The 27,873-nt window shown below is 45.3% G+C and overlaps 1 pseudogene; it reads right to left on the reverse strand.

The window, feature by feature from the left end:
* Nucleotides 1-672: 672 nt before the first annotated feature.
* Nucleotides 673-27,180, reverse strand: LOC104846831 (zinc finger protein 343-like; annotated as a pseudogene).
* Between the last annotated feature and the right edge of the window lie 693 nt (nt 27,181-27,873).

Below are 27,873 nucleotides of genomic sequence, written 5' to 3' on the forward strand. Positions count from 1 at the left end.
AAACGGAGAAGAACACATACTTTTGTGGTTACAAAGGGGGGAGGGAGGGAGGGAGGGAGGGAGTTTTTTATTGATTAATCAGTAGATAAGAACTGCTTTGGGTGAAGGGAAAGACAACACTCAATACATGGAAGGTCAGCTCAATTGGACTGGACCAAAAGCAAAGAAGTTTCCGGAATAAAATGAATGCTTCAAAGGTCAGCGGAGCAGGGGCGGGGGTCTGGGGAACATGGTTTGAGGGGACTTCTCTGTCAATTGGCAAAATAATTCTATTATGAAAACATTCTGCATCCCACTTTGAAATGTGGTGTCTGGGGTCTTAAATGCTAACAAGTGGCCATCTAAGATGCATCAATTAGTCTCAACCCACCTGGATCAAAGGAGAATGAAGAACACCAAGGTCACACGACAACTAGGAGCCCAAGAGACAGAAAGGGCCACATGAACCAGAGACCTACATCACCCTGAGACCAGAAGAACTAGTTGGTGCCCGGCCACAATCGATGACTGCCCTGACAGGGAGCACAACAGAGACCTCCTGAGGAACAGGAGATCAGTGGGATGCAGACCCCAAATTCTCATAAAAAGACCATACTTAATGGCCTGACTGAGACTAGAGGAATCCCGGCGGCCATGCTCCCCAGACCTTCTGTCTGCACAGGACAGGAACCACCCCCGAAGACAACTCATCAGACATGAAAGGGACTGGTCAGCAGGGGGGAGAGAGATGCTGATGAAGAGTGAGCTAATTACATCAGGTGGACACTTGAGAGTGTGTTGGCAGCTCTTGTCTGGAGGGGGGATGGGAGGATAGAGAGAGAGGGAAGCTGGCAAAATTGTCATGAAAGGAGAGACTTCAAGGGCTGACTCAGTAGGGGAAGAGCAGTTGGGAGTATGGAGTAAGATGTATGTAAACTTATATGTGACTGATTGGATTTGTAAACGTTCACTTGAAGCTTAATAAAAGTTAATAAAAAAAAAAAATTGGGGGAGCCTCTATACAAAGTAAGTGGAGCTTGGACCGGAGACGTGTTTACCTGCCACAACCCCCAGGAACCCACAAGTGGACAGTTCAAGAAGCATTTGCTGGCACCAGATGCTCCAATTTTGTCACTGTCCCAGATGTTGAAGAGGTAAAATCTCTTCCAGGTCCCTTCACTGCAGTCACCAAGAAACTTCCTAGTGAAAACACTGGAGTGATGCTCTGCTAGAAGTTATAACAAAAAAATTTACTGAAGGAAGAAGACAGGATCATTTCGTGAAATGGAGAATAATTCAAAAAAGAGGCAGAGTGTGTTCTGGCTTGCAAAGAGAGCAGTGAGGTATTTATCATGCAGAGCAAACAGAAAATGGTTTCATATCAAAGTGGTGCAAGGAAAGGAAGGAAAAATTTACAAGGGGTTGTCAAACTACAAACTTTCCTAACATCAATTTCTAGCCTAACATCAATCTTTTATTTCCCAGATACAAATTGCCTAAAGCAAGCCATGTAGAAATTCCTGATGAGTTTACACCAGTTATCTGATCAGTCCCTGCAGTAATCACAGTAATCATCTGATAAGGGCAATGCTGCTCCAGGAGGGTCACGTTATGGCCAAGGACACTGAGTCCCAAAGGCATGGAGATTGTTAATAGTGGAGTAAGACCCATACTTGATGCCTCTTCTTGCCTACACACCAAGTGAAGCAGCTATGGCAAACATGCTCCCAGGGCCCCCTCCAGTGACATAGGACTAGTGTCCCCCCACTTTACATCAGCTTCGTCCGTGTTGCTAGCGTGGTCCTTTGATGCAGACCTCACTCTACAAAGCATGCTCCAGATTCACCCTTCCAATTCCAACCAAGCTCCCCATGGGCGTGCACTGCTCTTTGGGCAACCTTCTTGTGTTAGTTTCCTTGAGCTACCATAACAAATTACTACAAACTGGGTGGCTTAAAACAACAGAAATTTATTCTATCACAGTTCTGGAGTTTATAAGTCTGGAATCAAGGAGTTAGCAGGACCATGCTCATCCGAAGGCTCTAGGGATGACTGTTTCTTGACTCTTCTAGCTTCTCGTGGCTCCGGGAGTTCCTTGACTTGTGGTGGCATAACTTCAATCTCTGCCTCTGACTTCACATGGCCATCTTCCCTCTGTGTCTATTGTTCAACTTGATTTAGTGTAGTATATCACTTAATCCATGCTTCAGTGAACCAACCAAATAAACTATTAGATCCTTTCCTAACCTCTCAAGCTGAAACACTGAATGAAGAATCTGTGCTTAGTGGGCCCATATCAATAAAGTCAAATCAATCCAACTTTATGTTCCTTGCAACATTCCCCCACATAATTCCCAGATTTGTATGTATATATTAGAAAAGTCAAATGGTTCCTTTGGAAGGTAGTGTATCTCCTCCTGGGTCACAGTATGCACTTCACCTTTTGGGACTCACTGAGAAATGGATGATGGGGATGGATCCTGAGAACATTCAGCAACATCTTTTAAGGCACTGCCCCAGACAATATCTCAAAGACTCTTTTGCACAGCTGGATTAATCTCACCAGATGGGGGTGGAAGGAATAATGGTTTTACCAGGGAGGGTGGCTCAGCAAACATGGGGTAATATCTTCAGATGGGAGTAAGAGCTGGTTCTGTTGGCAGGAGTGATTCAATGGAATTTAGGGGCCCAATGTCCCCAGCATTCTGATTATGTGCCCGTATGTCCCCATGCCAAGTTTCAGGATCTCATCTTTCCAAATCGATGCCCTCACTTTAACTTCAGACACGATTTAAGGTTGAGAACTCTATTGCCGTTGTAATTCAAACGGCCTTACGATAACATTCTGGCTTTGGTGTTTGGCAGTATCAGCTCTGTTGCTAAAAGAAATAAGGCTTTCTTTTATGGAACAAATGGCAATTTTCAGGTCTTTTATGTGGCACCTGGGCTGTGACTTTGAAGCCCTGTGCTCATCTCTTTCTTTCACAAGGCAGGCTCATCAGCATTTTTAACACTAGCCAGACTTGAGAACCAATTTAGAGAATTCATCCTTACAACTGTGTTCCTCTAGAAGCACTCTCAGCATCAAATGTCTCAGGCTGGGAAGCAAAACCATGTCTCTAGAGAAGCAAAACCAGTGAAGTGTGTATATATACACAGGTCATACATCAGGCTGCTGGCTCATGGGCTGCAGAAGCTAGCGAATGCCAACGTCGGCAGGTTGCCGACTGAAGTCCCAAGATGCAGGATCCAGAGCAAGCAAGCGAACTTTACCACAATGTCCATATATATTGGATGCAGACCACACCCCAAAGGAAACTCCCTTTGCAACTGACTGGTTGCTCACACCAGATCATAAACGAAAGATGACCACATCAGATCACAAAATGGAGGACATCATTACATAACTGCCTGTCAAAACACAAAATAAGGCTCATAAGCCTACTTAGGAGAAAGCATACAGTTTTACTGTTGACTAGAATGGTTCCAGAAGAGAACTAGTGAGCAAAAAATGAAGTGCTCCACTGTTTCAAAAAGGGGGGTTTTATACATGAGGACTTGGGTTTACAAAGCATCACAAGTAAATCTTTCATAATATCAGTTACTCCACTTTCCATCACAGCCTTCCTGAAACCAACATGCATAAACATTTTTTGATAACATTTTGCATGTTTTTTCTTGAGAACAGAATATTTTTGTCCTAATCCTCTTAGAACATTCTTATCACATACCTAAACAAGCATAATCACATAGTCGTTCACACGAAGGGGGTATGCACTTCAAAGGGAAATTGAGACCTGTCACGACTTTAGTTATACCAAAGGCCTCAGAGTTTAGACTGCTCTCACACACTACCAAACCACTAAGAATCATGGCCCTACCAAGTTGGTACATAACCTTAACCTTCACAGACAGATACCATTAAGAAGCTTGAATGTGAGCTTCCTCATTCTCCAAAGTCCCCCCCCCACCCCAATCAGGGTTTGGTTCCCTCACGAATAGGATTTGTCTGAACTCTGCAGGCATTTGAATTTGAGAAAACTAACCTAAAGTCAGAAATAATCCATCAACTCCCAACACAAAGACTTAAGCTCATCCCTCCTAGACACAAAGATCGAAGTTCCTGGGGGCAGGGCATTTGTACAACCCCCCCCCTTCTTCACTTTTTCCTCTGCAGGACACCTCAGCACACCTCAGTTCTGCTTCCTACCAGGATGGAGTGGTGGGGACCTGATTCCAGCAGGCCTCCCAAGAGACAAAGGAGGAAGTGAATAGTAGCGTGCGGAAGCCTCTTGCCAGATGTGGAAAAATGATCCTTTTGCCCCCTCCCTCTGCTAGGCCAGGACTGACAGTCTATTCTGTGGCATGGCTGACGTTGCTACAGGTTAGAGAGTATTTGGTAAGAAAAGTGTGTACCATTTTCTCTTTATTTCCATCCTCTTTTCCCAAGAAAGGTGCTCGTTTTCTTGGTAGCACTTATCTCCAACAGGAGGGAAGAGGCCCTGGGGTTATCAGGAACGCTCCCCCCCTCGAACCCCTAGGGATTACATATCCATATTCCTTTCTCCGTGGCTTCCAGTTCTGACCAGAAACAGTGTTGGTGTTACGGGCGGAGTTCTGGCCAAGGGACATTAGGGCAAATGTGGCAAAAAACAGGGGCCCACCATCCCAGGTGCTCCTACCCTACCTACCTCCCCACCTGAAGGGAATTAGGATCCTCTTGAAAGGTGACTTCAAGGTGAGGGAGAGTGGGTAGAGGCTGGGGTCAGTGGCTCATCTGACATTTTCCCATGCTCTGCTTTGATGGGGTATCAGAAACACTCAATGCTTTTTCTGATTCTCAAAGTCTGATACCCATTCTGTGGGCCTGGCAAACTCCAACTGGGCAAACAAATTTGCCAGAGCCTAACCAAGCCCATTCTAGTGAACAGATACTGCCCTAGGACACAGGGGTAAGACCCAGGACATACAAAACCAAAAAAGCCCAGTGCCATCGAGTCGATTCCGACTCATAGCAACCCTATAGGATAGAGTAGAGCTGCCCCAAAGAGTTTCCAAGGAGCACCTGGCAGATTCAAACTGCTAACCCTTTGGTTAGCAGCCGTAGCACTTAACCACTATGCCACCAGGGTTCCCATACAGACCAGTTAAAAAACTGGACAATCTGGGCTCCGAAGAACACTAAACAGGGGCATGGCTAAAGGGTCAGTTCCTTGGAGTGAGAAACAATGGAGGTAGTGTGGCTAGTTGTCTCAGAGCAGTTATTACAATGATGTGGGAGTGCTTTTAAAAGGACTGGGTCCAAGGGTCAGAGGGATGAGGGCACATGGCTAAAGGTCATTACACCTGGTATAAGAAATGTGTTTAGTGGTCTTTAGATCAATCATTGTTGACCTGACATATGGAGCAGCCAAGAGGCTCAAAGCAACAAGACTGGAGAACAGTTGGGGCATAATTAAGGATCTGACCCTGAATCTGAAGTCTCTGGAAATCTGACTTCAAAGCAAGGTAGGGGGTACAGTTAAAACGACCCTAGAATTAGGACTGGTACTGCGCATTAGGGAACAACGGTACTTCGATGGGTGGATTCAGCAGACCAGAATTGAAACTAGAAAGTACAAAGGAAAACTAGGAAGGGAGCTGTCACAAAAGCCAAAAGAAAGTAGTTATAGAAAAAAGTAATCAGGTAGGAAGAGTGGTAATCGAATCTCTGGAGATGTAGGATATTCTCTCCCTTCACCTGGCATCTGTCTCCAAAACCTAGATCACTCCTCTCCCCATGCAAAGGGTCAGATTCCCCAATAAATGTATTCAGGACTTTAGTCTTAAGGGTTGAACTCATTCAAGAAACTTGGAACGTGAATTTGAATTCCATGTACCTTTCAGGATAGATGAGTTTATTAAAGAAAATTTTTACTGTAACAGAAGGACAAAGCATGGGGCAGAACTGGTGTATGAACATAAAGCAGGTCAAACTTCTTAGATTATTTAAGTAAAGCCTTTTTTCTATTTTATTTGGTTACAGAATGTGGAAAATTAGTCTATTTAGTTACTACTGACAGTGTCGTCCTCATAGAGAACATACGTGGTCAAGAGACTTCTCTTGAAATTCCTCCAAAGGTGGGTGAAGTAGTGATTTGTAATGGCAAAATGCTGTGCTCTTTTGTTGGCTGAGGAGGGTCACTGGAATGAAGTTCCGTCCACAGACCCTGCCCACACAGCTCTTGCCCTGAGTGTCTTCTGGTGAAAGGGGAGGTACAATTTACTGCTGAAGCACCTCACACTCTCCCTGCCCACATAACGCTTCTTCTAAAAAACAAAGTTGTTCTCTGATGTGCAATGAAGTATGTCTTTTTCCCAAATTCTGGCCCATTCTCCCTGCACACACAGACAGTCCTTTTATCCTGTGTCTTCTGGTGAATAAGGAGTGATTTACAGTTAAACCTTCAGCCACACTTGCTGCAAACACTGGGTTTCTCCCAAAAGAGGGCACTGATGTCTAATGCGGCTTTGCTTTTATCTAAGGACTTGTTTATGCTCCTTGTACACATGTGGCTTCTCCCAAATGTGTCTTCCAGGGGAGAAAGGAGCCCGACTTCTGGCTAAAACCACACGAACACTCCAGGCACATGTAAGGTTTCTCATCTGAGTGTGTCTTCTGGTGTCTGATGAGCGTTCGCTCCTGGTTAAAACCTCAGGTACATTTAGTGCAAACAGAGCTTCTCCCCTGAGCGTGCCCCAACAGAGCAGGAGGCCTGACTTCTGGCTAAAGCCTCACCAACACTCCAGGCACACGTAATGTTTTTCACCTGAGTGTGTCCTCTGGTGTGTGATGGTATCTGACTTCTGGCTAAAGCCTTGCCCACACTCCTAGCACGTAAGGCTTCTCTCAAGTGTGTCCTCTGATGTATAAGGAGGCTTGATCCTCGGTTAAGGCCTCCCCCACACTCCTTGCATGTGTGGCTTCTCACCTGAGTGTGTCCTCTGGTGTGTGAAGAGAGCTGACTTGTAGCTAAAGGCCTGCCTACACTCCTTACACATATGTGGCTTCTCCTGAACATCTCCCCGGTGGAGAAGGAGGCCTGACTTCTGCCTCGACCACACTCCAGGCACACGAAAGGTTTCTCACCTGAGTGTGTCCTCCAGTGTCTGATGAGATCTGACTTGTGGTTATGCCTCGCCCACCCTCTTTGCACACATGTGGCTTCTCCACTGAGTGTATCTTCTGGTGGAAAAGGAGGCATGACTCCAGGTTAAAGCCTTAGCCACACTGCAGGCACACCGGACTGTGTCCCCTGGTGTGTGCTGAGAAGTGACTTACAGTTAAAGCCTCGCCCACACTCCTTGCACACAGATGGCTTCTGCCCTGCGTGTGTCCTCTGGTGCACAAGGAGGCTTGATTCCAGGTTAAAGCCTCGCCCACATTCCTTGCACATGTGACTTCTCCACTGAGTGTGTTCCCTGGTGGAGAAGGAGGTGTGACTTCTGGCTAAAGCCCCTCCCACACTTCAAGCACACATAAGGTTTCTCACCTGAGTGTGTCCTCTGGTGTCTGATGAGATTTGACTTGCAGTTAAAGCCTCGACCACACTCTTTGCACATGTGTGGCTTCTCACCTGAGTGGGTCCTCTGGTGTCTGATGAGAGTTGATTTGAAGTTAAAGCCTCTGCCACATTCTTTGCATACATATGGTTTCTCCCCTGCGTGTGTTCTTTGGTGGAAAAGGAGGCCTGACTTCTGGCTAAAGCCTCGCCCACAATCCTTGCACACATGTGGTTTCTCCCATGAGTGTGTCCTCTGGTGGAAAAGGAGGCCTGACTTCTGGCTAAAGCCCCGCCCACACTCTAGGCACACATAAGGTTTCTCACCTGAGTGCGTCCTCTGGTGTGTGATGAGAGTTGATTTGCTATTAAAGCCTCGCCCACACTCCAGGCACATGTAAGGTTTCTCACCTGAGTGTGTCCTCTGGTGTCTGATGAGATTTGATTTGTGACTGAAGTCTCGCCCACACTCCTTGCACACATATGGCCTCTCCCCTGAGTGTGTCCTCTGGTGTGTGATGAGAGTTGACTTGTGGCTAAAGCCACGTCCACACTCCTTGCACACATGTGGTTTCTCCTCTGAGTGTGTCCCCTGGTGAAGAAGGAGCCCTGACTTCTGGCTAAAGCCTCGCCCACACTGCAGACATACGTAAGGTTTCTCACCTGAGTGCGTCCTCTGGTGTGTGATGAGATTAGACTTGTGGCTAAAGCCTCGCCCACACTCCTTGCACACATGTGGCTTCTCCCCTGAGTGTGTCCTCTGGTGCGTAAGGAGGTCTGATTTCCGGGTAAAGTCTCGGCCACATTCACTACAAACATAAGACTTCTCTCCTGAGTGTGTCTTCTGGTGTTTAAGGAAGCATGATTTCCGATTAAAGCCTTGGCCACACTTACTGCAAACATAAGGCTTCTCCTTTGACTGTATTCTCCGGTGATTAAGGAGGCTTGATTTCCGGGGAAAGCCTCGCCCGCATTCCTTGCACACATAAGGATTTCTCCCTGAGGGTGTCCTCTGGTGTATAAGGAGGTGTGATTCTTGGTCAAGGCCTGGTCCACACTCCAGGCACACACAAGTTTTCTCACCTGAGTGCTTCCTCTGGTGTGTGATGAGATGTGACTTGGCGTTAAAGCCTCGCCCACACTCCTTGCACACATGTGGCTTCTGCCAAGGTTTCTCAACTGAGTGTGTCTTCTTGTGTGTGATGAGATGTGACTTGGGGTTAAGGCCTCGCCCAATCTCCAGGTGCACATAAGACTTCTCCCCTGGGTGGGTCCTCTGGTGAATAAGGAGAAGTGATTTCTGGTGGAAACCTCGGCCACACTCACTACAAACATAGGGCTTCTCCTGTGAGAGGGACCTCTGGTGTGTGATGAAGTCTGACTTCAGGCCACAATCTGGTTCATCCTCTCTACAGATGACTGCTCCTAATCTTGACAATTCTAATTCCTTCAACCCTTTGCCCCTTTCCACAGACTGTACCCTTTGGCCTGAGCTCGGCTCTATCCCTATCTCTGTGTTGCTTTCTCCAGGGCTTGCTGACTCTCTTTGGGGTGGGCTGGAGAACACCTTTGAAGTCTCTCCCTCCCCTGTCCTCCCACACAGGGGTCTGGAGACTTCTCTGTCTTGACCTTCTGTGTTTTCCCTCCAGCAGCTGAGATCAGAATCCTGCTGCTCTGGCTGCTTCTGATGCCCTGGGCTGGAACGCCCTGGATGGAAGTGATGTTGTGCACAGAAGCCTGGGAAGATCTGAAGCACGTGCTGGCTGAGGAACTGCTGACAGGAGACAGCCAGAAGGCAGGAGGAGCAGGGGTAGAGTTCTGGCTTCGGTTCTGCTGGAGAGAGAAAGGGTTCCGTTAGAGTGGCCTAAGTGGGCAGCCTGGGCTGTTCTCCTTTTCTTATGACAGACAGCATCTCAGTGCTGGAGTCCCTGGGTGGCACAAACGGTTAAACACTCGACTACCAGCTGAAAAGTTGGTGGCTCAGAAGACAGGCCTGGCGATCTGCTTCTGAAAGGTCACAGCCTTGAAAACCCTAAGGTGCAGCTCTACTCTGCACACATGGGATCACCACGAGTTGGAATCAACGCAAGCGCAACTAACAACAATCTTATTGCCGTACTTGTAATTGACACTATGTAAAACACAATTTATATTCCACCAATAATTCATTTATATTCCATTTTTCAAATTACACTTTCCATTGCAATCTAGAAGGAGCTCTGGTGATGCAGTGGTCAAAGCACTCAGCTGCTAACCAAAAGGTTCACGGTTTGAACCCACTAGTCCCACCACAGGAGAAAGATGTGGCAATCTGCTTCCATAAAGGTTTACAGCCTTAGAAACGCTGTGGGACAATTCTACTCTGTCCTGTAGGGTCACTGTGAGTCATACTTGCCTGAACTACACTGATTTGGCATTGCAATCCACACCAAAAACCTCTTCACCTTGTCAGCTTGAGTAGGAACTTAACCAGGTAAGCATCTGACACTACTCTGCCTTGTGAACAGCTCTTACTGTAGTCAGCCTTTTCTTCTACCAAAACCCTCTAAGCCACAGACACATTGAAATATACTTTGCCATTACTTGGAAATGACAGTTTCTATGAGCTTTGTGGACACGTCCTTCATGACTTCTTTTAATTAAAAAAAAAAAAGACTGAAACACACAGAAGTCAGTCAGTCCAGGAGGCTGCCAACTGTAGGAGCACAGTACACACGTGAAAATGGCACAGGGGCAGCACCTGAACCTGTGCAACTTTGGTGGATCATGATCAGGGTCAGCCCAAAGCCAAATCCCACGGGTGGGGTCAGACATACCTCCACCCTCCACCTTTTTTACCAATTCTGATACCAGCCATCCTCCCCATGACACACTCTGCTTTTCTTCTGGATTAGGTAACCTGTTGCACAGATCAGCCTTACAGATAAGGAGTTGACTAAGGATCGGGGTACAGTTGGGATCAATGGGCTACAACTGATGATGAGGATCAGGAAGCATGCTGGCAAAGTCTACCTTTTTCAGTGCAGAGCAGCTCTCTCAGCTCCTCTTGGCAATGCAGGCCCCCTCTTAGTCCATGGAGGACAGGCTCCTCCTCCTGGCCCTGCAATCAGTCACCACTGACTCTGCCTCTAGGCCCCTCCCACACATGCTGCCGCTCACCCTACCACAGGGCCCCTTCCAGGCCTCTCGCTGTCTTCAGTGTCACAGCCCTCGACCTGTGTTACTGCCCTTGACCTGTGTTACAGCTCTTGACCTGTGTTACAGCTCTTTCAGGAGGTTCCTTGCCTCCTGAAGCCGTCAACTAATAGGTTCTTGTCAAACAGACTAGGGAGCTGAAGTCAGCCAGACGTAGGGTTGGAAGAACAGAAAGGTTTATTTACAGTTCGCAAGCTGGGGGACAGGCAGGGTCCCGTGACCTAAAGCTGCCAGCTCCCTGAACCATGGCAGCTTCGCCCCTTTTATAGGGAGTGACATACATATGCACGAACAGTGAGCTGTGAATCTGCAGTCTTGTGATGCGTGTGCAGTCCACATCATTTTAGTGAAGGAGTTTTTGCACACAGCTCCAAAAATATTGCACACAGCCCTAAAAAAAATGGCGACAGCTTGCTACTGCCTCCCCAGGAAGGTCATATAGCAGGTAGATTTGGAGTCAGCGCACCTGGGCCTCAGCTCCTGCCAGAAGAGAAGAAACCCGGGGATTCCGCTAACCATGGTGAAGTGCTATGAAAGTTGTAACAAAAATGTACGAAGAGTAGACTTTTCTGAAAAACAATTATCATGGGATACTTAATAACCCTTTCATGATTGCCTGCTTCACCCCCTCTCTGCTTCTTCTTCTTTTTTTTTTTCTCTGCTTCCTCCGCTAATTCTCTTTCCTCTGCTTCCTGTCTGTAATGACCTCTGTGGGGTAGACGGCTTATCTACACAAACTCATCAATTTCAAGGAATGGCCCTCCCAACACTGGCCACAAGCTGACCTCTAGATAAGCCACAGAAACTTCGTCTGCACAGTTTATGCACCATTCCCTCCAAGTGCATACCAATCACAGGGCAGGCTGCAGCCCATGACCAAACAAGAAGTACCAAAACCAGGTTGTTTACATCTTACCCAGGAAATGTAACAAATCTTCTGGGGTAGAAAACTAGGGTAAAGGTGACGCTCCAGGGTTAGAAGGAAAATCTCTCAAGCTGCCAAGAACCAAGGCAAAGGTCACATAAACAAACGCATTTCACCAGAATATGCAATAGTGGTTATGTTGTTGTTGCTGTCAGGTGCCGTCAAGTCAGTTCCGACTCATAGCGACCCTATGCACACCAGAAGGAAACACTGCCGCGTGCTGCGCCATCCTTACAATCGTTGTTATACCTGAGCCCACTGTTGGAGCCACGGTGTCAATCCACCTCGTTGAGGGTCTTCCTCCTTTCCCCTAATCCTGTACTCTGCCAAGCATGATGTCCTTCTCCACGGACTCATCCCTCCTGACAACATGTCCAAAGTATGTAAGACACAGTCTCGCCATCCTTGCCTCTAAGGAGCATTCTGGTTGTACTTCTTCCAAGACAGATTTGTTCGTTCTTTTGGCAGTCCACGGTATATTCAATATTCTTCGCTAACACCACAATCCAAAGGCATCAGTTCTTTTTCCGTCTTCCTTATTCACTGTCCATCTTTCACATGCATATGATGTGACTGAAAATACCATGGCTTGGGTCAGGCGCACCTTAGTCTTCAGGGTGACATCTTTGCTCTTCAACACTTTGAAGAGGTCCTTTGCAGCAGATTTACCCAATGCAACGCATCTTTTGATTTCGTCACTGCTGCTTCCATGGCTGTTGATTGAGGATCCAAGTAAAATGAAATCCCTGATGACTTCAATCTTTTCTCCGTTTATCATGATGTTGCTCATTGGTCCAGTTGTGAGGATTTTTGTTTTCTTTATGTTGAGGTGTAATCCATACTGAAGGCTGTGGTCTTTGATCTTCATTAGTAAGGGCTTCAAGTCCTCTTCACTTTCAGCAAGCAAGGTTGTGTCATCTGCATAACACAGGTTGTTAATGAGTCTTCCTCCAATCTTGATGCCGTTCTTCATATAGTCCAGCTTTCTCGTATTGTTTGCTCAGCATAGAGACTGAATAGGTATGGTGAAGGGATACAACTCTGACGCACACCTTTCCTGACTTTAAACCAATCAGTATCCCCTGTTCTGTCTGAACAACTGCCTCTTGATCTATGGAAAGGTTCCTCATGAGCACAATTAAGTGTTCTGGAATTCCCATTCTTCGCAACGTTATCCATAATTTGTTATGATCCACACAGTTGAATGCCTTTCCATAGTCAATAAAACACACGTAAACATCCTTCTGGTAGTCTCTCCTTTCAGCCAGAATCTATTTCACATCAGCAATAGCATCCCTGGTTCCATGTCCTCTTCTGAAACCTGCCTGAATTTCTGGCAGTTCCCTGTCGATATACTGCTGCAGCCGTTTTTGAATGATCTTCAGCAAAATTTTGCTTGCATGTGATATTAATGATACCAAAAAACCCAAACCAAACCCAGTGCCGTCGAGTCAATTCCGACCCATAGCGACCCTACAGGACACAGCAGAACTGCCCCATAGAGTTTCCAAGGAGTGCCTGGCAGATTCGAACTGCTGACCCTTTGGTTGGCAGCTGTAGCACTTTAACCACTATGCCACCAGGGTTTCCGATATTAATGATATTGTTCTAAAATTTCCACATTCAGTTGGATCACCTTTCTTGGGAAGAGGCATAAATATGGATCTCTTCCAATCACTTGGCCCGGAAACTGTCTTCCATATTTCTTGGCATAGATGAGTGAGCACCTCCAGCACTGCATCTGTTTGTTGAAACATCTCAATTGATATTCCATCAATTCCCGGATTCTTGTTTTTTGCTAATGCCTTCAGAGCAGCCTGGACTTCTTCCTTCAGTACCGTTGGTTACTGATCATATGCCACCTATTGAAATGGTTGAACATCGACTAATTCTTCTTGGTATAATGACTCTGTGTATTCCTTCCATCTTCTTTTGATGCTTCCTGCATCGTTTAATATTTTCCCCATAGGATCCTTCACTATTGCAACTCAAGGCTTCAATTTTTTCTTCAGTTCTTTCAGCTTGAGAAACACCGAGCGTGTTCTTCCCTCTTGGTTTTCCATCTCCAGCTCTTTGCACGTCATTATTATACTTTACTTTGTCTTCTCGAGCCGCCCTTTGAAGTCTTCTGTTCAGTTCTTTTACTTCATCAATTCTTCCTTTTGCTTTAGCTGCTTGATGTTCGAGAGCAAGTTTCAGAGTCTCCTCTGACATCCACCTTGGTCTTTTCTTTCTTTCCTGTCTTTTCAGTGACCTCTTGCTTTCTTCATGGATGATGTCCTTGATGTCATTCCACAACTCATCCGGTCTTCGGTCACCAGCGTTCAATGCGTCAAATCTATTCCAGATGGGCTCTAAATTCAGGCAGGATATACTCAAGGTCATATTTTGGCTCTCGTGGACTTGCTCTAATTTTCTTCAGTTTCAGCTTGAACTTGCATATGAGCAATTGATGGTCTGTTCCACAGTCGGCCCCTGGCCTTGTTCTGACTGATGATACTAAACTTTTCCATTGTCTCTTTCCACAGATGCAGTCATTTTGATTTCTGTGTGTTCCATCTGGCGAGGTCCATGTGTATAGTCGCCGTTTATGTTGGTGAAAGAAGGTATTTGCAATGAAGAAGTCGTTGGTCTTGCAAAATTCTATCATTGGATCTCCAGCATTGTTTCTATCACCAAGGCCATATTTTCCAACTACTGATCCTTCTTCTTTGTTTCCAACTTTTGCATTAAAATCGCCAGTAATTATCAATGCATCTTGATTGCATGTTCAATCAATTTCAGACTGCAGCAGCTGATAAAAATCTTCTATTTCTTCATCTTTGGCCTTAGTGGTTGGTGCGTAAATTTGAATAACAGTCGTATTAACTGGTCTTCCTCGTAGGCATATGGATATTATCCTATCACTGACAGCGCTGTACTTCAGGATAGATCTTGAAACGCTCTTTTTGACGATGAATGCAACACCATTCCTCTTCGAGTTGTCATTCCCAGCATACTAGACTATATCATTGTCTGATTCAAAATGGCCATACCAGTCCATTTCAGTTCACTAATGCCTAGGATATTGATGTTTATGCATTCCATTTCATTTTTGATGATTTCCAATTTTCCTAGATTCATACTTCATACATTCCAGGTTCCAATTATTAATGGATGTTTGCAGCTGTTTCTCCTCATTTTGAGTCACGCCACATCAGCAAATGAAGGTCCCGAAAGCTTTTACTCCATCCACGTCATTAAGGTCGACTCTACTTTGAGGAGGCAGCTCTTCCCCAGTCATCTTTTGAGTGCCTTCCAACCTGAGGGGTTCATCTTCCAGCACTATATCAGACAATGTTCCGCTGCTATTCATAAGGTTTTCACTGGCTAATGCTTTTCAGAAGTAGGCTGCCAGGTCCTTCTTCCTTGTCTGTCTTAGTCTGGAAGCTCAGCTGAAACCTGTCCTCCATGGGTGACCCTGCTGCTATCTGAATACCGGTGGCACAGCTTCCAGCATCACAGCAACACACAAGCCCCCACAGTACGACAAACTGACAGACACGTGGGAGCTATAAAGTGTATATTTTATTTTTTAAATTCATTTTATTTTATTTGGTCCATTCGATTTTACTGGTTGTAATCTTTCGAAGAAGTACAGGCAGAGTGCTCCTTGGAAGCAAGAATGGTAGATTTTGTTTCACGTTCTTTGGACGTGTTATCAGGAGGGACAAGTCCATGGAGCATGTTATCAAGCTTGGGAAAGTAGAGGGTCAGTGAAAAAGAAGACCCTCAACGAGATGGACTGACACAGTGGCTCCAATAATGGGCTCAAACAGAGCAACAACTGTGAGCACGGTGCAGGACTGGTCAGAGTTTCGTTCTGTTGTACATAGGGTCACTATGAGCCAGAACCAACTTAACAGCACCTAACAACAACAAGCTTTATGGAAGCAGACTGCCAGGCCCTTTCTTCCGTTTGCTTTTCACTGCACAGGTTCAGGTCACCAACCTTTATGTTAATAGTTGAGCAGAAACTGTTTGGCACATAGAAAGCTTCTGGCATATAGAAAGCCAAAAATCCCCGTTCTTTAGTCGATTTCGACTCATAGCAGCCCTACAGGACAGAGCAGAACTGCCTCAAAGAGTTTCTAATGCTGTAAATCTTTACACATGCAGACTGCCACATCTTTCACCCATGGAGCATGGTATATCTGCACCACTGACCTTTTAGTTAGCAGACAAGTGCTTAATCACAGCTCCACCAGGGCTCCTTTTCCACAAAGTAGGTGTTTAATAAGTATCTACTGAATTAATAGAGGAAAAGAAAACAAGACGTGCTCACCCAACGAGAGCAGATTCCTGTATATCTCCAGCATTACTTCTTTGTATAGGTTCTTCTGTTCAGAGCTCAGTCTCTTCCATTCTGCCTCCGAGAAGACCACAGTGACATCCTCAAATGTAACTGGTTCCTATGATGAGCAATAAATCGATGCACAGCAAATCACCATCCATTTTCCCAAGGAGAGGAGTTTAACTGGTGGCCTCCAAGAGTCTGGATCTGAGGAAGTTCATCTAAGTCTTTTCAGAGAACACAGTTCCCCATATATCAAGTTCTGGACACGACTGTACACCTGGCTTTGTGATAAAAAATCTGTGGGAGCACAAGTGATGCACAAAACGCATCCTGGCCCTCACACACCTATGATTTCATTGGAGAGATGCTGTGAATCAATTTGAAAGCACTAAGCAGTATTCAGGAAACCCTGGTGGCATAGTGGTTAAGTGCTACGGCTGTTAACCAAAAAAGTCAGCAGTTCGGATCCGCCAGGCGCTCCTTGGATACTCTATGGGGCAGTTCTACTCTGTCCTATAGGGTCACTAAGAGTCAGAAACGACTCAAGGGCAGTGGGTAAGCAGTATTCAAGAAAGTGATTGAGAATTCATAATGGAGGAGTGCAAAGACAGGAGAGTACGGGATGGGCTAGAAAAGAACCAAAGGCGTCATGGAGGTGGGGCTTGTGCTGGGCATGAAGGGACAGTGAAGATTTAAAGGAGAAGATGGAAGCAAACTTCAACTACAGAGAAAAGTGGGAGTGAATATATGGGGTCTGGACGGAGCATTTCTGAGGAGTACAGGAACTGAATGGGATCTGTAAAGTCACTGCCTTTGTGTATGTATTTTAATGTCCTTTTCTAATAAAGTCCTTAGCACTTCACTCATCAGGCAGAGTAGTATCTCATCTATGCAAAACAGCTTGCAAGAGAATGGCAGCAATATTCCCGAAAAAGGACATTTACAGATAACTAAAATCTTTAAAAAAAAAAAAAAAATACCCTTTAACCCTTTGCCATTGAGATGATTCCAACTCACAGCGACCCTATGGGACAGAGAAGCGCCTGATGTTGTTTCCAAAGCTGTAATCCTTATGGATGAAGACCACCAGTTTCTTCACGTGTGACGGAGCTAGTGGGTTTCAACCACTGATCTTTTGTTTAGCAGCTGAGTGCTTAATCACTGTGTGACCAGGACTCCTACAAACACTTTATTGAGGTATAATTTAAAATTCATTTGTTTTATAATTTACTCACATTAAACACAAGAAGTCCTCACTTTGCCCAGTTCCAATATGCACGAATTTCAGTTACCACGGTTTAAATAACCTTGTTGTTATCGTTAGGTGCCATCAAGTCAATTCTGACCCATAGCGACCCTGTGTACAACAGAACGAAACACTGCCCAGACCTGTGCCATCCTCACAATTGTTATGCTTGAGCCCACTGTTGCAGAATAAAACGCAAAGGTTCATATTTCAGTTGCCATGGTACATTAACTGTGAGAAAGTGCATAAAAGTACAAACTTTTCTGCTAGCTCTTCCTTTCACAGATTGCTACAAAAATAGACACACATCAAGATCAGTAACAAGTCACATTAGCTCTTCAAAGTCCGGCTGACCTCAGGGGAAGGAGAGGGGCTGATGTAATCAATCAGGACTGTGTAATGAAGTCAACGGAAGCTCTGGACACAAAAGCTCCCTGGGCTTCCTGGTTGGTGAGAGACGTCGATGCACATGTGATGGCATCATATCCCTTTCTGGGACACGGAAGATCTGCCCTGGGAAGCCTCCCAGACCTTGTCCTACATGTCTCTTTATTTATATCCTTTTTTGCTATAAAGAAACTGTAATTCTAAATATAGCCCTTTTTGTCAGTTCTATGAGTCATTTCAGCAAATTATCAGACCCAAAGGAGTAGTGGGTGCCAACAGGTCAGAAGTGAGGGACTCCGGAGGGGCTCCCAAGCTTGTAGTTGGCACCCTGGAACGGAAGAAGAAAACACTGCATTTGTGGCCAATAGGTCAGAAGTGAGGGAGCTCAGGGCAGGCTCCCATGTTTGCTGCTGGCATTCTGAAGGGGTTGAGGAAAACTGAATTTGCAGCCAGCAGGTCGGAAGTGAGGGTATCGTATGGACCCTCAAACTTGCGGTTAGAATGCCTATGTGGCAGTATGGAGAACAGTATCCTTTTAACCTGTGAGAGTGACCTAGCTCCAGGTGGCCAGGGTTAGAGAAAGAAGTGCCGTGTGGGTAGCTGTTGTCAGAACTGAACACGGAAGTGGAAAAGTGGATTATTTTGTTTTTTTACTAAGCTATTTCTGCGTGTTTAACAAGTTCCATAATTAAAAAGTAAAAAGAGATCCAGTATACTATCATTAGATAGCATATATGTGGATGTACAGTGGAATTTAATAATACATTTCTAAATTTTAATAACTGTACCTGACACGAAGGTATGAAATGTCTAAATGTTGATCGTCATCCCCTTTCCCAAGACAAAATACACACAATATTCTCCGGGAAATGAGCCAGCATTTCAGAAAAATAAGGTAATTCCAACTCACCAGTATTTGGGGCTTCCTCTTCTTCTCTTGGAGCCAGTCAGTATCTTTAGAGGACAAACCTAAGGCAGAAAGAAAAATTCTGAGAAAGCCAACCTCCCAGAACGCTCCCAGAGTAGCTCTTCTCAGTGAGATGAAAGGGAGTAGTCACTTCACTCAGCTGTGGCCACTGATGCATTCTCACCTGAACCTGGAGCCTTGGTCCCCCTCTTTACCACTCAACACCTCTCACCTTTTGCCTTATGTTTTTGAGTCAGTTTCTTCATGGTCTCTGTAACTTCCCTGTTCTTTGAAGCCAAAATCTTCTCCTAGTCCTGCGCTCTCCAGGCAGAAAGGTCAGGCAATGAAATGGCTCCAGAGTCAGTTCAGTAACTGCCCTGAAATTCTGCCACAGGGCCAGATGGAAGTTATTTCATCTCAAGATGGATTTCTGCTGCTTGCGGTGACTTCTTCAAACCTCAGTTATGAAAGCCCTCTTGTTTCCGTGTATCTAGGACCTGTGGGTAGAGAAGCAACTTGATGCTGCTGGATCCTTCACTGTGTGCTGAACCCATGCCCCCTCAGCAGGGATCCTGTCCTCTCTCACCTGCCTCACTCAACAATCACACAGTCTCAGTCTACTTGGCTTGTCTGGATTTTCTGGCCTATAAGCCCTCAAGTCTGTTCCCTGACACTCTCCCTTACCTGTCACAATTTACTGCACCCCTCTTGTCCTACACCTCAGATTCAAGCTCCAAGTCCCAGATCAGTTTCTGCTACCTGAGTCACAGAGAATACAGAACACAGCCTAAGGCCTTTGGAGAAAGAGCCTCTAACATCTCCCTCCAGACCCATCAGGGCCTGCAGCAGTCAGCTTCTGACTCCCTGCAGTGCAGTGAATTACTTAATATGGCCCTTCTAGACATAATCTTTGTGAGAGAAAGAAAGAAATGAAAGATGAAGAACCATACATAGTAAACAAATAACATCATGAATAAAAATCAACACAAAGCTGGTTCCTATGAGATGGAGGTTAAATTTATTCCAGATTTTCAACTTCTCCAAGCTGCTCTGCCAGTCCATTATCTCGGACACCAGCCACTCCCCCTCCCCTCAACACTCTTTTTTCCCTCATTGGGTTTGGTAATCCGCTGCAACATCATCCAGAATTCACGAATTGTATTTACAGTAAGTAGTTTCCTGGGTATACAATTCAGGAGACAACTCAGAACAGCACGCAACTTGAAAGTTAACAGACTACAACTCATGATGCAGTTGGCCAACCAGAAGTGCTTTCTTGCAGGATAACCTTTGGAAGCAAAAATGCTCTTCACTGGTTCAGTTCTCCATCAAGACCATGGACAGTTCTCCTTTCACTGTCTCTCTACCCCTAACTAGCCCAGCTCACAGCCAGTATAGCAGCTTGCTCACCTCTCTTAGTTGCTGTCTGCCATCAAGCAACCCCCGCCCTCTGTCCCTGCTAGCTAGCCCAGCTCGCAGACAGTGTAGCAGATTCAGGTGCACTCAACTCCCACAATGCTCTGCTTCTCTGCCAGCTCAGCTTTTAGCTAGCACTTCTCTCTCTCTAGCAGGAGGCTTCAAAAACCTCTACTTTTCAGCCACTTACATACCCCAGTCCTCTTCAGTTACAAAGTAGGGCCTCTCTCATCAGACCAGAGTTCAACCAATCCTCAATTACCCATGAGATGTCAATCAACTCAGGTCTTGTTAATTACAAGGGGAGACTAGACACAAGTATCAAACTGTCAAGTTTCCAATTCACCCAGAAAATGTCAATCAACCTGGGGAATCCCCTAGGCAAAAGTAACACTACCTCCTTACTCCCCTCCCCCCGCCCCAGAAAATAAACTGGGAGCCCCACCCCTACAGAGTTCCTTCTCCAAAGAACTAGGGCAAAAGTAACAACTCCTCAGGGTTTGGGGGGAAAATCTCCCAAATTATTTTTCCAAAGAACCAAAGCAAAAGGCCAAATAAAGGAACTCATTGCACCACATACAGGTTCTCCAAAATTCTACCCAGTGACACTTCTGTCCATAGCTCTCAACAGAACAAGTTACATGGTCACTCTTCAGTTCAACAAGGTAGGGAGGTAACCTTACAGGGAGAGGCCACACAAGAGTGATGCCATGATATCTGACAGCCAATAAAACAAGTTATAAGAAGGTCCCAAGCCCATGAACCCATTCTTACCAAGCCACAGTACCAACTATTGATTGGTATTTCAGTGTGCTAGCATCTGTGGGCATGTTCAGGACACAAAAATAAAGAACATAAGTCTCACACTTGCCATACCATCAGAGAACAGACAGAAATAATGACCAAGAAAAACCCAACTCAGCACAGAAAGAATAGGATGATGTCTTAGCAAACCCTAAAAACACAGAGGCAGTTGGGTTAGGCTGCAATCAGGGGTTAGCTTGAAGCACACTTGAGCAAACTAAGGGAGAAGGGGAAGGGCATGAGCAGCTTGAGGCTCTCCTCAGAAAGAACGTGCAAAGGGAGTCCCAGAAAATTACTGAAAATACATTAGGCTTATCACAAAGAAAAAGGAATTGTGAAGGTTGCGGTCTCGTTCACAAGATTCCAAGCACACCACTCCTGCTGCACTTGTAGATAGAAAACAGCGCTTTGCCACAGCTCGCTGGAGCACTTTGTAGTGTTGCCCAGCTTCAGCTGTTACTATTTGTCAATAAAACTCCTTTTCTTTATTCCTAACACAGCATTGGATTTTGTCATTTGACATTTCTGGCATCAAAATTGGGATAGCAAAGGTGCACTGCCTGCAGTGACACCCGAGGGATTGAGGATTTGGGCCCTTGTACTAGCTGAGACATTTGAGCTCTCTGCCTCCGCGAGCTCTTGGGAGTCATCACCAAGCAACCTCTTGAATCTGAGCTCCACTCCCTCTGCGTTGGAAGCTCTTTCAGGTTTTACTGAAGGACCCGTTTTTGTCCAGATCTGTTTTTTCTATCCTTTCAAGGCAGGTTTCTCTATCTTTCTGGAAAAACGGGAAACACTAAATCTAAGGGCAAACTGGAGCCACTCTGAGACTCATGCCCACTATATGAACAAGCACTTTGGTTCTTCAAGGTGTGTGCTTTTGTCTGGCTGGCATGACCTCAATAAAGATAGTCTTAAAAACCAGTGGCCACTCTAAGGTTCCAGTGAACTTTTGAAATTGTTTTTTTTTTTTTTTCCACAGTAAATTAGAAAATTGAGGCACATGAATCAAGCCGTCTGAATAGGGTGCTTATTTTGATTGGTATTTAGAGGCCTCCAGAAGATATCAGGAGAGCAAAACTACTTCCCTGCAGGATACCATTTCTAAATTAAGTGAAAAAATAAGAAATTACAGTATTGAAATTCAGGCCCTACTCCCTCTGCTCCCTTGTTAGCTGCTACACCTTTGTATTCTTCTTTGCCTTCTAAGTCCTCCAGTAACACTGTATCTGAACTCCCTTTCTTTCCAACAAAATCAGCCGACAGCTGTCTGAACAGCCCTATAAAATCAGTCCTAGTACAGATGAAGAGACTCTTCCCCATATTACTTTTATCCTTTAGATGCCCTCAGAATTGCATAATGCTCTAATTTTATTCTTCGACAGTTCAGAAGGAATAAAACCAGGATTTGTATGGTTGTTATGAAGGAACCCGAGTTCATTAAGCTGCAACAAAATGTGGGCACAGGTTCAAGCATCATAAATGCCTCTAGGGCGCTCACTACCAACAGAAAGAATCTGGTGAAAGGATAAGGTGGAACACGGAATGGACCAGGGCATTAGGCTGTCCACCAGCTGCAAGACAACTCTCATCCAAAGGCCATCTGTGAAACAAAACACTGAGAGCAAACACTACAGTAGATCCCCCTCCCCCTGCAACTAGGAATTTTATTTGGCTCTGGGAAACCAAAGTTTCAACCTAATTTTTAACATTCTTAAATAAGCCTGGATTTCCACTCAACCAGGACACTGGTTTGGGGTTCATATTTAAAAACACCATAAGCTGAATATAATTGAAGTAATTTGGAATTTCAGTGATCACTTTGGGAAAATGAATTCCCATTTGTATTATTTTTTGAGAACTTAGTTCACTGCTTAGTCAAAGAATGTGAATAAAATCCCTCCATAAGAGACTCTGGCAAGTTAAAGAGTTTACCTAGGACTTGTTTTTTCTGTTGATTTGAGTCAATCTTGCCAAAGAATTGCTGTATATACTTTAAGAAACTGGGTTGATTGTGTTGTATAAGGCTGGTTTTTGAGCTGGTCTCACAGATCAGGGAGTTTATGCGATTTTTCTATTTCACTTTGTTCTGAGAGCTTGTCTTTAGAACACTGTGTCTTGTACCGGTTGTAGGCCATGGCTGGCAGTTGCTGTTTTTCATGAGGCAGTCTTAAATCTCAGTTCTTTTCCAAGAAAAACTGTTTCTTGTGCCTGTCTCATGATTTGGGCTTTTAGTAGCTACTCTCAGAAACTTTGATATAAATTTGACTCTTTGAAAAGTAGACTAAAAAAGAAGGATAGCTTATTTGGATTGGTGTAACAATGCTTTAAAAAGGACAAATTACTCTAAATTGTTTCTCTAAAGGATCCTACAAAATATGCAAAAGATAGGTTAGTAAGGTGTAATGATTTCCTACCTCCAGACTTTTGTCGTTGCTCTTAGGTGCCATCAAGTTGGCGCCAACTCATAGCAATCCTATGTACAACAAACAGAATGAAACACTGCCCAGTCCTGGGCCATCCTCATAATCATTATACTTGAGCCCACTTCTGTAGCCACTGTGCTAATCCATCTCATTGAGGGTCTTTCTCTTTTTTGCTGACCCTCTACCAAACATGATGTCCTTCTCCAGGGACTGGTCCCTCCTTACAACACATTCAAAGTTTGTGAGATGAAGTCTTACTACCCTCATTTCTAAGGAGCATTCTGGCTGTACTTCTTTCAAGACAGATTTGTTTGTTCTACCGGCAGTCTCTGGTATATTCAATATTCTTCACCAACACCATAGTTCAAAGGTATCAATTCTTCTTCAGTCTTTCTCTATTCACTGACCAGCTTTTGCATGCATACAAGGTAACTGAATACACTACAGTTTGGGTCAGGCACACCTTAGGCCTTAAAGTGACATCTTTGTTTTTATACATTTTAAAGCTATCTTTTGCAGCAGATTTGCCTGATGCACTACACCATTTGATTTCCTGACTGCTGCTTCCATGGGCATTGACTGTGGGTCCAAGTATAATGAAATCCTTGACAACTTAGAAAAAGGACTATTTACAAAGGTGTGGCCTGAATTAGGGAATCTAGAAAGGATGCTGATATACCATGGGTGCTTACAAGAGCATAGTCTTCATGAATCCTAGGCCTAAAGGTGGTGGGGGCAGTTAGCAGAATCAGGAGACAGAACTATGTAGAGAGGGTTGCTTGACAGAAGTCTGGACCTTCATCAGAGTTACACAATTAACTGAGCTAAGCCAGTACAGAGGGAGCCAGGAGAATAAATACATAAAAACAGCAGAGGCAAGAACTCAGTAAAGTTAGAAAAGCCATCTGAACTAAATCTCCTGCCAAAGCTAATAAATAATTGTTGTGGATTGAATTACGTTCCCTCTAATAAATGTGTTGGAATCCTAACCCCTATACCTGTAAATATAACCAAATGTAATCAATTACCTTACATGTAATATAACAATCATCTTTAAAAGCATTCTAATGTAATGTACTCAATTGGTCAGTTGAGGTCATGCCATAATAGAGTAAGACTTACACCTAATAACTTCTGAGTTACAAAAAAAACAGAATAGACACCGATACACACATGGTGGGAAGAAGGTGTCATGTGAGGGTCATCTACAAGCCAAGGATCTAAAACCCTAAAAGGAAAGAATCCACACTATTAATTACTAACTTCGGGCAGTCAGAGGTAGACAATAAGAAATGACCCTTGTTAGTAGGTGAAGAGTATGATCATTTCTACCTCAGAGCAACAACTCAAAAGGCAGTGTAGAGGGGAGCCTAAAGTGGGGAGAAGAGAAGAAAATCTGGGTAGTAGAGTAGATGAAGGGAGAGGAAGAACGAAACAGCATACCTCTCAAGGCAGAAGTAAGAGGACTCAGTAGCTAATCAGATGGATGGGAAATCAGAAAAAACAAGGAGATAAGAAGGATATGATGTTCTAGTTTGTGCCAAGGTGTGGAAGTTGCAGCCATTAACAGATATCAGCAATAGATAAAGAGAAAAGGAAGGGACAGGGAGAATTCACCGTGCTGAATTCCAGATACTCCTATCTCTCATGCTTCTTACTGCTCAAAGAGTGTAGGGTTTGAGCTGTAAAACAACATTTTTAGGACAAATGGAAAAAGTTCAAAACAAACTGGGTACTAGGGAACTATTTTTAATTTTTTGACTGCAATAACAGTATTGTAGTTATATTTTCAAATGAAGTCCTTATCTGTTGGAAATGCATACTGTAATATTTACAAGTGAAATGGTATGATGTCTGAGATTTGCTCCCAAATACCCTAGTACAGAAAGCAAAACATTGGGGCTGAGGGGTACTGAATGGAACAAAATAGCAGAACGTGCAAAACTGATGGAGTTCCCATCCTGATCACAGCCATGTTACACAAATTAACTTCTTTAATGTGCTACTATTTCTGTAAGATGGGAATTTTAATTACTAACTTTCAAATTGGCTGAGAAAATTAAATACTTCAGTGATTATAAAGTGCAGTGTCTGGTACAGAGCAGCTGCCTAATAAGTGATAGCAACTATTATTTTGTTTTCATAGAAGCTGGCAAAATCTCAGGAATCCCCAGGATGAAATGCTGCGGGGGCAAGAATGGTGATAACCTGAATCAGAACACGAGTCTGGGGTAATATTTCCTGTACAGGTCCTTCTCCTTAAAACAGGCCTGGTACGTGGAAAAGCCGACTGGGCCTCCGAGCCTAAACTGAATGTTGCAGGGCACAAAACGTCAAGGACACGTAAAGGACATTCACGCACCATATGGAGCAGATGACACACTGCAGGAATGTGAAAGGCTAGTGATACCCACACAGAAGTGGTCTGTCAGGAGCCAGGAGTCCTCCCTTTCTCTACACAGTCAACTCAGGACAGGCAGTGATATGAGGTGGACCTGGCAATGAAACAGGCAGACTCTCTCTCTCTGTCTCCAGGTATCAGGCTACGAAACTCCAAGATTTAAAGGAGGCGACTTCCTCTTCTTTAAAAACAAACAAACAAACGTCTGAGATCTGTCATAGAAGAGAAGACTGCACAAAGCCAAGTGAATACAGTCTGCCCTGACATCTAGATGATACTGAATAGGGAATTCATCTTTTCTGTGCCTCAAAGCCACAAGCTGTATTACTATTAAAAAGTTAACACTTACTAAATCCTTACTACATACCAGAAACAATTCAAGGCACTGTAAAACTTTACCTCCCAAAGTCCCATGACTTAGGGCTTGTGATAAGCCGAGGCACTGAGAAGTTATGTATCTTGCTAAAGGTAACAAAACTAAAGTGCCTAGATTTGAACTCTACCTGTGGAGGGCCACATTTTGAGCCAGTTAGGCCAATGATATTGTCAGTAGCGACTGAACCTTAAGTGATGTAACAATTCTCAAAGTGGATCCACACACAGGGCTGAGAGGATATAGATGAGATAAGACTGGCTGTGAATTAATGAATGCTGAATCTGTTGATGTGTCCATCCATTTCATTTTACTACTTCACTAAGGAGGCTGAAAATTTACCCTTAATAAAGAATTAAAAATTAAAGTCCTGATACCTCGACCCTACCAGAAATGCTGGAAGTGATCTGGATACTCAGTTAACAGCCTCAGGGGTTTCCGCCCTACCTAACCTCTCTACAGCCTCAAACCAGAGGTGGCCAGCTGAGCCTCAAGACTCAAGGCAGAAGCAAACAGAGGAAGGGGGAATCAGCCAAAGGACTACCCATGCTACAACTGAACTGGAGATCTTTGTCACACAGTAGATCACTCAACAGACACTGGGACAGCAGGTCCCAGTAAAGCAGACCAGCCTCCACTCAGAAAAAAACTGCCTAGATGCAGGCCCCAACGGTGCAGTTCCCCACCCACCAGAAGCCCCAGGGACTCCAGACCCAATAAACTCTCCCACGATCCCCCAGGAGTATTACATCAATATCAAGTTCATCTCTAATCATCTCCCCACCCCCGCAGTCACACCAAGGCACAGCAGGTCCTGAGACACCACCAACTCCCGCCAGGCTCCGCTCAACTAGCAACTGGGATGTCCCCAGCCCCACCAAAAACACACAAACCTTGACATGCACGCTGAGTCGTGAGTCGTGGATTCTCACCATGATCTGAAAATGCATGACCAAGTAAGTGCTCCTCACCCCAAAACCTCCGGGGTTTTATAGCACTAGCCGAGCCTCCACCAACAGGGGGTGATAGTCTCTTTGCCCCTGGCTGAATTCACGCCACAGCCCAAATACCCCCGAGAATGCACGATAGGGGCAACCCTCTCGATTCGGGGAACTGTTTATCCCTGACTAACCCCACTCCTTTCAAAACAGAAATTCGAGGTTCCAGAAGTCTCGCCTCAGCCTCAACCGGGAGACGGAAGGTCTGCGGAGCGCCTGCAACTCAAGGAGTCAAGTCTGGGACTCACTTACCAACTTCCTCGCCCCCAAAGCGCGTCTAGAGCCGCACCCCCTTCTCCTAAAATGGAGCGTCCGGAACCGAAGAAGCCGAACCGCCGAGCGCAGCCCCCGCCCGCCGCCGGGCCCTCTCCCCTCCCGCCGAGCTCCACCTCGGGCCCTAACGCTAGGCCCAACCCTTCCCGACCCTCCTTACCGCGGGGAAAAGACGCCCGGGGGTCGGGGACGCTGAGGGTCTCGCTCGGTCCCTCCACTCACCGGCTGCGGGACTCCCCCAGAACTACAGTCCCCAGAATCCTCGCGGCCTGCGGCTCCCATTGGCCGTCGTCACAGGAGCGGCTTCTGAGCCACGCGGGTCACGGACCCGGACGACAGCCACTGGGGCGACAGCCTCTCTGGTCACTTCTTAAAATACCCACTCATCAAACCCTAGTGGTCCCCCAGTGAAGTCTCCGTCCCTGCCCGCCTCAAACGCTACACTCGGGTGAAGCCTCCGCAGCTACTTTTACTGACGACTTCCGACCCGCCCTGAGGCACATGAGAATACCTCCGAGTCACTTCCGGTTGGCCTCCAAGGCCCGCCTAGGGCGCTGGCTGGAAAGCTGACTTTTTAAATTTTTGTTGTGCTTTAAGTGAAGGTTTACAAAACAAGTCAGTCTCTCACACAAAAACTTATATACACCTTGCTACAAACTCCCAATT

Source organism: Loxodonta africana, chromosome 24, assembly GCF_030014295.1.
Source record: "Loxodonta africana isolate mLoxAfr1 chromosome 24, mLoxAfr1.hap2, whole genome shotgun sequence".
In the NCBI taxonomy this organism is placed as follows: domain Eukaryota; kingdom Metazoa; phylum Chordata; class Mammalia; order Proboscidea; family Elephantidae; genus Loxodonta; species Loxodonta africana.